This window comes from Lactuca sativa, chromosome 9 (genome assembly GCF_002870075.4).
Source record: "Lactuca sativa cultivar Salinas chromosome 9, Lsat_Salinas_v11, whole genome shotgun sequence".
NCBI lineage: Eukaryota > Viridiplantae > Streptophyta > Magnoliopsida > Asterales > Asteraceae > Lactuca > Lactuca sativa.
Window position 1 is genome coordinate 20,489,293 of NC_056631.2, and position 10,919 is coordinate 20,500,211.

Here is a 10,919-nt window from a genome sequence, read left to right on the forward strand (position 1 = left end):
CCCTAATTTGGATGCTTAAGCCCTAAGCAACCCATGGACTCCTTTAATTAGGGCCTTGGACGATTTCCTTATGGGTTTCCCCATAGAATTCGTCCACTCCTTAATTTAAGACAATCCATGACCCAAATTGCAATTATCCTATAACTACAATTCCAGTCCCTTAAGTTTAATTAATATCTTTTAGTCACAAAACTAATTACTAATTAATTATTGACTAATATTAATTAAACAATATGATTTCTCCTTTAATATATTATTCTCATAATATATTAATAAAACATATTTAATCATTTCTCTCCATAATTCATCCTATCAAGTTGCTTTGGTGAAGGCAACCCAAAAGGACCATGCACCATCGGGTCAAGTACATACCAAAATAGTTATGTACTTAGACACTAATCCAACACTAACTCCTTCCGACATAGAGGGAAAAATGACGTCGTCGATCAACCAAGATGGTGGCGGTTAAGTTCGGCGGGACAAACCGGCGGCTAAAGGTCAATATAAGGAGAAGAAGAGGAATTCACAGAGGGATGGTGGTAGACCTGAGGTCGCTGGCGGCCATAGGTTCTCGGAAGTGAGTGGACTCGATGATGGCGGCTGGAGGAGCATTCCCAGCTACTAGAGAGAAATGAGCTAGGGTTAGGGTTTGCTTAAACCTTTATACCCGACTCCACTCAATACTTTTTCATAATGGAAGTAATAGTCCTTCCATGCCCCTTCTATTCAAATGTAATCCATCTTTTACCTTTTAACCCCCTGCCATCTAAATACAATACAATTTAGGTCTGAGATTTACAATACAACCCCTTCCCCCACCAATCCTTTTCATATTTGGCCCATACTTTACCAAATACCCCCTGTCTTCTTAAAATCTTTACAAATAAATCCCAGAACTTACACTTTTAACCTCCAAACTTCTAAAACTGACAATTAGCCCCTCGAGGCCATCCTTTGATATATAATTATTTATTTTTGGGATACCCTTCGTACATTAACTAATTTATTTATTAAATAAATGAACGGGGTGTTACATAGACCCTTGAGTACAATGAGGATAACTCACCTCGCAAGTAGCTCGAAAAGTAGTGTCAAACTCTTCTAGATGTAGCTCCAACTCCAACACCTATATTCACCAATATTCAATTTACCAAAATACCCTCAGAAGTCAACTGGTCAACCCTTGGTCAAATTCAAATTCAATTGTCATAGTCAACAATCCATGTTGACCTTAACTCATCGAGTATCCTTAGCTACTTGCCGAGTTCCTTGCATAACTTGCCAACTCGCCGAGCCACTCGTCTGACACGCCGAACCTAAGGCAATCTTCATCGGACTCGCTGAGTCACTCTATTGACTTGCCGAGTCTACGACAATCTTCATCGGACTCGTCGAGTCGACCATGCCACTCGCCGAGTCCCTTCGGTCCTTCATCCATACAAATGCTTTTTAAGCCAGACTATGGCTCCATACTGCAGATCCAAGCTCCCAGGGCATGTTTATCACGTAAAGTTGCAAACTTTATGTGCATGCAAGGTGCTAATGACTTAAATCAAGCTAAAGAAGAGGTTATAGGCAAAAGAGCTTCACCAACATGCTAATGACTGAGACTTTATGATGATAAGAGCCAAGATGAGCCAAGATGAGCCTAGATCTGAAGTTTCAACTTCAGATCTTGGTTCATCACTCGAAATGCAACACCAAATGCCCAAAATGGTCCCAAAACTCAAATATAAAAGGGATCTAGTGTCACACCCCCAAACCGGAGCGACGGAAATGTTCGGGGGCGGAGGACGTCATGCTTAGTATCACAACACATGCATCATAGTAATCAAAGTAACAAACAACCATTGCATTAGTATGAAAGTGTTTACAAAGTATGTGGTTCACAAAAGATAGACTCCAAAAGTAAATAACAAAACAAGACATGAATCTACTATACTTCATCTTCTGAGTCCCAGTGTGCGTACCTGTCTACTAGTTTTCTGAGAATACATGTTATTTTGAAAGAGTAGATCAACATTAAAGCTGGTGAGTTCATAAGTATTTAAGTGATGTAAAGTATGTTGTAAGTTCTTTTAGAAAAGTTCTCCTGTTCCTCCAGAAAATCCTATATTTCTTGATTTGATGAATGAAAGTAAAAATGACTCTACAATTCCTTATATGAGTACTAAATGGATACAAGTTATATACAATTTACAGTAAATAGACAATCGATTGTGTGAATTGACCCTAAGCCCACAACCAAACAAGGAACAAGGAATGAGGCAGAAGTCACACATCCCATTGTTTGTTAGATCTTCACTGTATATAACCCTGGTGTATTCATTTGGTACTTACGAAGTTAACTGTAACGGTTCTTTATATTTGATGAAAACATTCTTTAACAAAATCATATATTTCCTATTGTAAAAATGGTAACCAAAATAGTTCCTTCTATAATCACTTGGTTTATACAAGCTATATATAATCTAATATCGAACGGACAGTTAAATGGGTGAATCTTCCCTAAGCCCACAACCAAAAAAGGAACAGGAAGTAAGGCAGAAAGCACACATCCAACTGCCTATCGGATATTAATTACATATAACCCTGATGTATAAACTAAGGTATTATAGAATTGACTACTAAAGGTCCTTTAAGTTATACTGGTTTAATAAAATGGATTAAACCCTTTTGCTGATAAGTTTCTAGTTTAGCCTAATAAATGTTCTATCTGAAAAGTATGTTTTTGTACTAGAAAACGGTGTATTGAATTTGTATGTTATGACCTGACCTGTACCTGGTACTCCTTATGATTACTTGGTGTATACAGAATATATATATATATATATATATATATATATATATATATATATATATATATATATATATATATATATATATATATATATATATATATATATAGCTAAGATCAAATAGATAGTAGACTGAGTGAATCTGCTCTAAGCCCACAACCAAACAAGGAACAGGAAATGAAGCAGAAAGCACACATCCTACTGTCTGTCGGATCCGATTAATATATATCCCTAATGTATCTACTAAGGAATCATAAGATTAGCATTATAGGCCCCCTTTTTACTAAATGTACTAAGACTCGACTATACTATTTGTCTTTTGTAATTTTTCCCAAGTTTAAGACTATCTTTACTAGAAAATAGTTTGCATTACCTTTTATGTGAGAAGATCACTATATGAATGTAATGGGAAAATGAAAGTATTCAGTAGTATTGTATAAGTAATTACTGAAGCACTTACCACCTTAAAACCAGTTTGTTAATTAAGGTTAAAATTGTGATGTGGTTATAACCATACTGATCGAAAAGTGTTCAACACGACGACCTATTGGCGTCGAAACTGATGTGACATTTGTCACCCCTTGGCCTGCCGGCCAAACTGTAGCGAACAGTCGGGATTTGGGCTTGTCAGCCCCATATAGATGTATACACACCATGTCCGCTCTCCCTCCAGGAGACTCTGGTTACAAAACTCGACCTAACAAGTATATTACTAAGCCGTGAAGTAGTCTCACATAAATTTCATTTTTTTCTTGTTATCGTATGTTCCTTTCTGTTCTTGTTATTGTATGTTCCTCCCTGTTTCTCTTTATAGTATGTTCTTTCTGTTTCTCGTTATAGTATGTCCTGAACCCCTAAACTATACCTATTATAGTTTACTAGTATGTTTGTTTTGAATTGTCTCTGATTTGTAGAAAAGACTCGATTATCTACTGAGTTATGCTTGTACTTTAAAAATGAAGTTTTATAAACAATAAAGTAACATAATTTAAAAAGTGTTTTTGAAATGATTTTGATCACTTACAAAAGCATAAGAAATCCTTTAACGTGATGGTTATCTCAAATAACATTTATACAATTATCATTGTGCTCAACTTGTATTCCCCCCCCCCCCCCCCTAAAAGCATTTAAAACATTTAAAAGATTGATTTTAGGGTATGAACTCACCTTACGTGGTTGATTTAATTGAAGATTCGCGTAAGGATGAGAAGTTCCATGAATGAATTCTCGAGACACAAACGAGTCCTAAATGACATATAATGGCATATATAGGCATGTAATTAGTGTTTAAAACAACTAAAATGCAAGGAAACAACCTTAGGGACTAGGAAACACTTGTAAAGAAGTGTTACAATCACATGTGATTGTATGAAAAGGAGTTTACGACCAAAGGAAGATGTGTTAATGGCCATGTAAGGGTTTATGGCCATACAAGGGTTTACGGTCGTAAACTCTTGATGTTCATGCATTTTTGGGTCCTTGATTCATGCTAAAAAAGTGTTTGCTTCATGAGGATTCAAGAGTTTCTAGTGTATAACAAGAATATGGAAGAATTCTTACGATTTGGAAGCTTTTGGGAGTTCACGGCCACACAAGAACAAGTGTGTGTTCTTGGTGTTTTTGATGATAATTGAGAGAGAATTGAGTGTTCTTGACTTGAAGATGTGAGGAATGAAGAACAAATGAAGGAATTCTATACTTATGATGAGGGGTTCACGGCCAAACAAGAGCTTACAACCGTAAGCTCTAGTTTACGACCGTAAAATCCAAGTGATGGAGTTTTTCAGCTTGAATGCTGCACAATGAACTCTAGTAGATACTTCCTAACACCCAATCCTTGAATGTACTTGGCTTAAAGCACTCAAAAAGGCCCTTAACAATGCTAAAAGATAGCAGAAACTAGTCTGACTTTTGATTGAATTGAATGGCTTTAATAGATAGATATTTTTGGGTTGTCACATCTAGCTAGATGAAGCTCAAGGTGATGACTTGATACCTTCAAATGATGATAAACTAAGGTAGACTTCAGATCCCCAAATGTTCCTTGCTCAAAGCTTCTTGATCTTTAAGCCTTTCCTCACCAAGATCCACCTTTCAAGCTTAAACACACAAGTATGGAGAGAAAATGGAGATTTAGGGTTTCTGGACTCACAGGGGCTGTAAGGGAAGGCCAAGGAGGGCAGATGATCCTTTAAATAGGGTGCAAAACCCCGGGGATTAGGGTTTCACCCTCTAGCTCCAACTCGTCGAGTCACTCTTCCGACTCGGAGAGTTGGTCACTTAAATACGTGGCCCAAACCCGCTCTTACTTGACGAGTCAGGACATCCACTCGTCGAGTAGACCTTGAAACTTGAAGTTTAAATTCATACTATCAATACCTAAGAATCGGAGCGTTACAAATGTTTTGTTTGTTGTATCATCATGGGAATGCCTTCAAAAGACTCAGTAAGGCCAGCAATTAGTTGCAAGACAAGGCGCCGATTTGAAACCGGTGAACCCACGTTAGAAAGTTGATCAAATAACATCTTGAGGGCTTGGCAGTATGCTGAACAGTTTGGGAAGTTGGCAAGTTTGGTGGTGACTACTTTGTGTTCGAGATAGAGTGCCCATTCGTTTTGATTATCTTGAAAAATATTTTCAAGGGTAGTCCAAGCTTAGTAGCAGTGGAGTTGGGTTTAAGAACTGTTTGGAGGAGGTCATTTGAGATGGTGCTGTAAATCTATTTGATGACAATGGCATCAAGGAGACTCCAAAGTTCTTTAGACATGACTGGAGGAGTTTGTTTGCCATCTACAGTAGTAGGAGGAGGAGTCGATTCAGCTATAGGTTGAATGTGATCAATTACTTCAAATGCATGGCAATGAATCTTGAAGGGTTCGACCCATGGTGTATATTGTGCATTCTCTATCTCGAGAGTGATTGGAATAAAGTTCCGAATGTTGGTTATCATGAGAGCGGGGTGAAGTTTTTCAGCCATGTAAATCACAGGTTGAAGGAGAAGATAGAAAAGAAAGACAGAAAAGAAATATAAATCACAGGTTTGAAGGAGAAGATAGAAAAGAAGGAGGCTACGATTAGGGTTGGATGTAGATGCGCTCTGATACCATGAAAGTTGATAAGACGATCTTTCGTATGTTATTCCACCAATCTTAGTGGTCTTTATAATACAAGAATGCTTGGCCTAATATAAGTTAGAAAAATATTGAATTTCATCATTATACAAAATATACGGTTAATATAAAATATATGGCTAATAGTAATAGCTAGGATGTAAGCTTGTTATAGGTAACAATATTTAATCTTGAGCTTTTGACCCTTGAAGCATAGGCTGGAATGGTTTTTTTTTTCTTCTGAAATTGTAAGTTTTATTTATTTATTTATTTTAAATTCTCAGTTGGTTGAGAACGGTTTAGACTGGTCTCGGTGCCATGTCTATATAAAATGTAACATCAACTTATTCAAATTGTTCTTCTCCTCGTTGTTAAAACCAAACAAAATATGGCCTTTACAATTACGAAAACACAAATACGAAGCAATGGAAAAAAGGTACGTATATTTGATCCCTTTAAGATCCATCTTATTTTTAATCTCTTCTGAGTGTAGTTTGATTCAATGTACATTTTACCTTTCTATGATCTATTATCTCAACATATACACTAAACTCCTAACGTATACATATCTCTATCATCTCCATTACTCCAAACCCAAAACCAATCCTCCATCAAACATAATTAATCATACCAACTTCTAGCAACAAAGTATGAGGCACACATAGAACAACATCGGTTCCCCTACAATTCCTGCTCAAGAACGAATAAACAACATCAATGGCAAACTTCGCAAAAATCGATGAAGATTTCTTAGCCTTCGCATATGAATGCCCAAGTATATATGCAATCCCGGATTCCTGAGCTTTAAGTATCTGAATCGATTCATCTTTAAGATCTGAATGAGTCTCTAAACACCCCACAAACGACTCCTCAATATCCTTCAACGAATTAACCATTTTTGTTTCATAATCTTGAAGCTTAAATGTGGGCCCACCGGGGACACTAACATCTACATCGAAATTTTCACTGTCTGTGTCCCAGTCTTTTCCTTCTGTTCCAACATACTCAACAAGAGCCGACACGACATGATTTTCAAAATTGTAATTCTCATGTAGGACGTCTTTCTAACCGTATCTAACAATGCATCTAAACATATGATACTCATGGGGCCCGACCCAACCCACGAGTATCCGCTCCGCGGCCCAAACATATGAGACTTGAATCGATTTCACACAAACGAATATCAAAACTTGGTGGAATGCGGTCAAGTTGGTGACAAAATGCCCCAAAATCGCGAGGATTCCTGTTATCAAATTTCTGTAAACGATCCCGATTCCCAGGACCCGCACCATCCCGAGGCTCGGGCCTAATGAGATAATCCGGTTCATTGAGACTTTGCTTTCTAAATCGAATTCATGTTTTTTTTTTAATTTTCCATAATTCCATACGAACATGATGGACATGAAGGTTAGTGAGAGGATGAGTGGGATCCATCCACCTTCTGGAACCTTGAAAAAGGCGGCTGAGAGGTAAAAGAGTTCGATTGATCCGATGAGTACAAGAAACAAAGCTGCGGTTACAATATGCTACTTCCACACAATTATCATAACCATCGTCAATAAACAAGTTGTCACGAACATCACAGTGGTCACCGCTAGCCCTAACGGATTCAAAACCAGAAACTATTGCTCAATTTTGACTTTCGAGTTAAAAACCAATAAATTGAAAAGGATGAATGATATGATACCATAAGCATGGCCAATCATTTTCATGTCCCGTAATCCGATCGTTACAACTAAACACAAGCTCAATAACATCCAATTTACCTCCGCGATGTACACCTGTCCATATATTTTTCTTGATGTATGAACGATTTTCACATGGGGAGCTCCAACTAGAAGAGTTGGGGATCTCCAACTCAACGAGTAGGGCTGCCAGAATGAAACCCTAATTTCAGGGTTTTGTACCCTATTTAAGGATCATAATGCCTCATTATGGTCTCCCTCATTGCCCCCCTCAGTCTAGTAAACCCTAATTCGTGAGCTTGAGCCCTCTTGAGTGTGTAGGAGTGAAAAGAGAGTGATTCTTTGGTGATTTCTTGAAGGAGTTGAAGTTGGAGGTGCTTGGTTGAAGGAAGAAGCTTTAGATCCAGGGGTTTCTCTGTTAAGGCAGCTATATTAAGGTATGATTCTGCCATGCCCTCCATGGCCCTCAACTAATATTTGGCTTGCTCTTGAGCCCACATCATAAGTCTAGTTTACCCCCGGGGCCTACAACTTATGTCTGGATTGCTCTAACCTAGTTAGTCCTCGGACTGAGATTCCAATGTTCAACCCTCAGCACGAGTCTGACATGCCCTCCCTGTCCCTCAGCTCGTATCTGGAATGCTACTGAGCCCTTAGTATGAGTCTGGCATGCCCTCCCTGGCCCTCAGCTCATATCTAGTATGCTCCAGGGTTTGTTGGCTACAACACGGAGCAATACAACCTCAACCCAACCCACACAATATGTCGACATATAACAAATAATATTATATACAAATAAATAGGCAATATCACGGGTAGTCCTATAGATCTACCAACCTAACATATCAATAAATAGCATAATAATGCATATCTATTTTATACTCAACATATCAGTGAATATCAGGATATCAAACCAATTGGCCGACCTTGGTGCCGTCGACCCATAAGTACAGTGAGGAAAAATCACCTCACAGATTGATGAATAGTTGAACAAAACACTGCTCCAACACCAGCTCTACAAGTATTCTTGAATACCAGACGTAGAAAAAAACCCAATCAGTATCACAAAATACCCAAAATCCCCTTTTTGGTCAAACTTGGTGAAGGGTCAAGTTCAAACGAGTCAACCGAGTTAAACCACTTCGAACGCGGGGCGTTCACACCTTGACCAGAATTGCAAACTCGAACCGGAACGCGTTGCGTTCCTCCCACTTACTTGGGGGCGTTCCCACTGAATCCCCAAACTTTCTATTAAGGGCTTAATACCTTAAGTCCTTTTTTACAAACACAAATCTAGGTCTAATATGTTACTGAGGGTCATAAAGTTTCCAACTTTATGACCTTGCATGTCCATTAAGCGCTTAAAGTCAAAGTTTTAACCTTTAACCTATTAAGACCATCTAACACATGCATGGGTTGAATACAACACCCAAGATTACATTTTTATGCTCTTAATATCTCAATAATGGATAAAGTTTTCTACTTCATCCATTACAATGGTCCAAGAAGTCAAGATCTGATCCTTTAAGTTAAAAAGGGGACCAAAAGTGAATCTTTTTTCAACTCAATCCATTAAGTCAAAATTTCTAACTTCTAGATCTGATTTCAAGGGACTTCTTAAGTCATAAAGTTTCCAACTTCATCACTTAGCATAACTCAATGGAACCCAAATCAAAATCCTAAGTCCCAAGCCTTATTAAATGACCACCAAATCATGCATGGAAGGTTTATACTCATTAAGAGCCAAACTTTATGACTCTATAACCCCAAAAAGGGCCAAATATGAAGCTCAAAGGTTCTGGAGAAACTTATACTCACAAGAACCACCACAAAGGGACCAAAATCATAACAAATTTCCACCTAGCTAGATCTACATGAAAGAGTTGTCAAGGTTGAGACTTTATACCTCCAGAGGTTAGATCTAGGTGAACAAAGCCTGAATCCAAAAGCTCCAAGTCAAGCAATGACCCTTCAAGAAGTTCCTTATTCCTTCTCAAGCACTAAAAACACACATAAATCACTTTGAAGCTCAAGAATCACTCAAATGGGGGCTAGGGTTTCGTTCTTAGAGTCAGAGAGGATGAAGGCTGAAGAATGGAAGAGGTTTGGGTATATATTGATGCTTATAAACGGGACAAACCCTAAAAATGAGTTTTTGAAAATGCCCAGCGAATGCCCTGCATTCCCAAGTTGGCCCGCGTCCATTTTCCTTTGAACGCCTAACGTTCCCTCCTGGTACACCCTGTGTACCCGGTTTGGTCCAAAACCCTTCTAACTTCAAATGATCATAACTTTTGCATCCCTTATCCGTTTTTGATGTTCTTTATATCCACGGAAAGGTAACGAGAAACCCTACAATTCCATCAACTTTATTTAGCCTGAAAACCAACCGAACTAAAATCCAAAATTCATAAAAGGCCCGAACCAACGCCTTTTTCGATACCCTTGGCCTCTAAAGTACTAACTGAACCCTTTCATCACATAACCAACATCACCCACATCCAAATGGGTCTAAACCTTTCTTCCCTAAGGTCCTAAACCTTATGATAACTTATGATTGGGACACAACCCCAAATAACAAAGCGATTCGAAACCGAGTGTTACAACAAGCATTGCAAGCAAAGTTTTACTAGGTTTATTACGTGAAATAAAATCACTATAAATTAAAGACTTGAGAACGCGAGGTCCGGGGTGTCCCAAGCATTGGTGCCAAAGAGAAGCGGTGGTAATGAAGGCGATCGCGGATGGAGTGATGGGATAGAGGTCGTCGGTGCTATCACATCTAAGGAGCTCTTGTTTGGTCAGCAACTCCTTCACATTAATACCAGAGGGATCAAATTTAATGGAAGTATCATTATATGTAGTAAATATGCGAACAAAAATAAGGTTTTTGATGATATCGGGTGTGACAAGAATGTGGTTTAAATGAAAGGGGCAATCATAAGAGGGAATGGTGGTATGACCGATTTGAGTGACCGGAATGGATGAATCATTGCGAACAAAAGTTGAATTATAGTGACTCATATTACTGATAGAAGAGAGAATACCTGAATTTGAAGCAAGGTGTGAGGTGACACCTATATCCATGTACCGACTTGGATCCCCGAGATCGTTTAGAGTCATGACATTAAATGCAGCGTCAATGTGTGACAATCGTAAAAATTACATCATTTCTATGTAACTCTTCCGTTTTGAAAACACATGTAACAGACCTAATATATGTGTTTGAATTATTGAATAATAAATTTATGAAAAATATGGTCAAACAAGTCAACGGTAAAAATTTTAAAATCACCATAAGTAAAATGTAAATTTGTTCGGTAAA

At 38.2% G+C, this 10,919-nt stretch overlaps 1 pseudogene; it reads right to left on the minus strand.

Annotated features, from left to right (window-relative positions):
- Nucleotides 1–6,520: 6,520 nt before the first annotated feature.
- LOC111905927 (potassium transporter 1-like) lies at nucleotides 6,521–10,717 on the minus strand (annotated as a pseudogene).
- Between the last annotated feature and the right edge of the window lie 202 nt (nucleotides 10,718–10,919).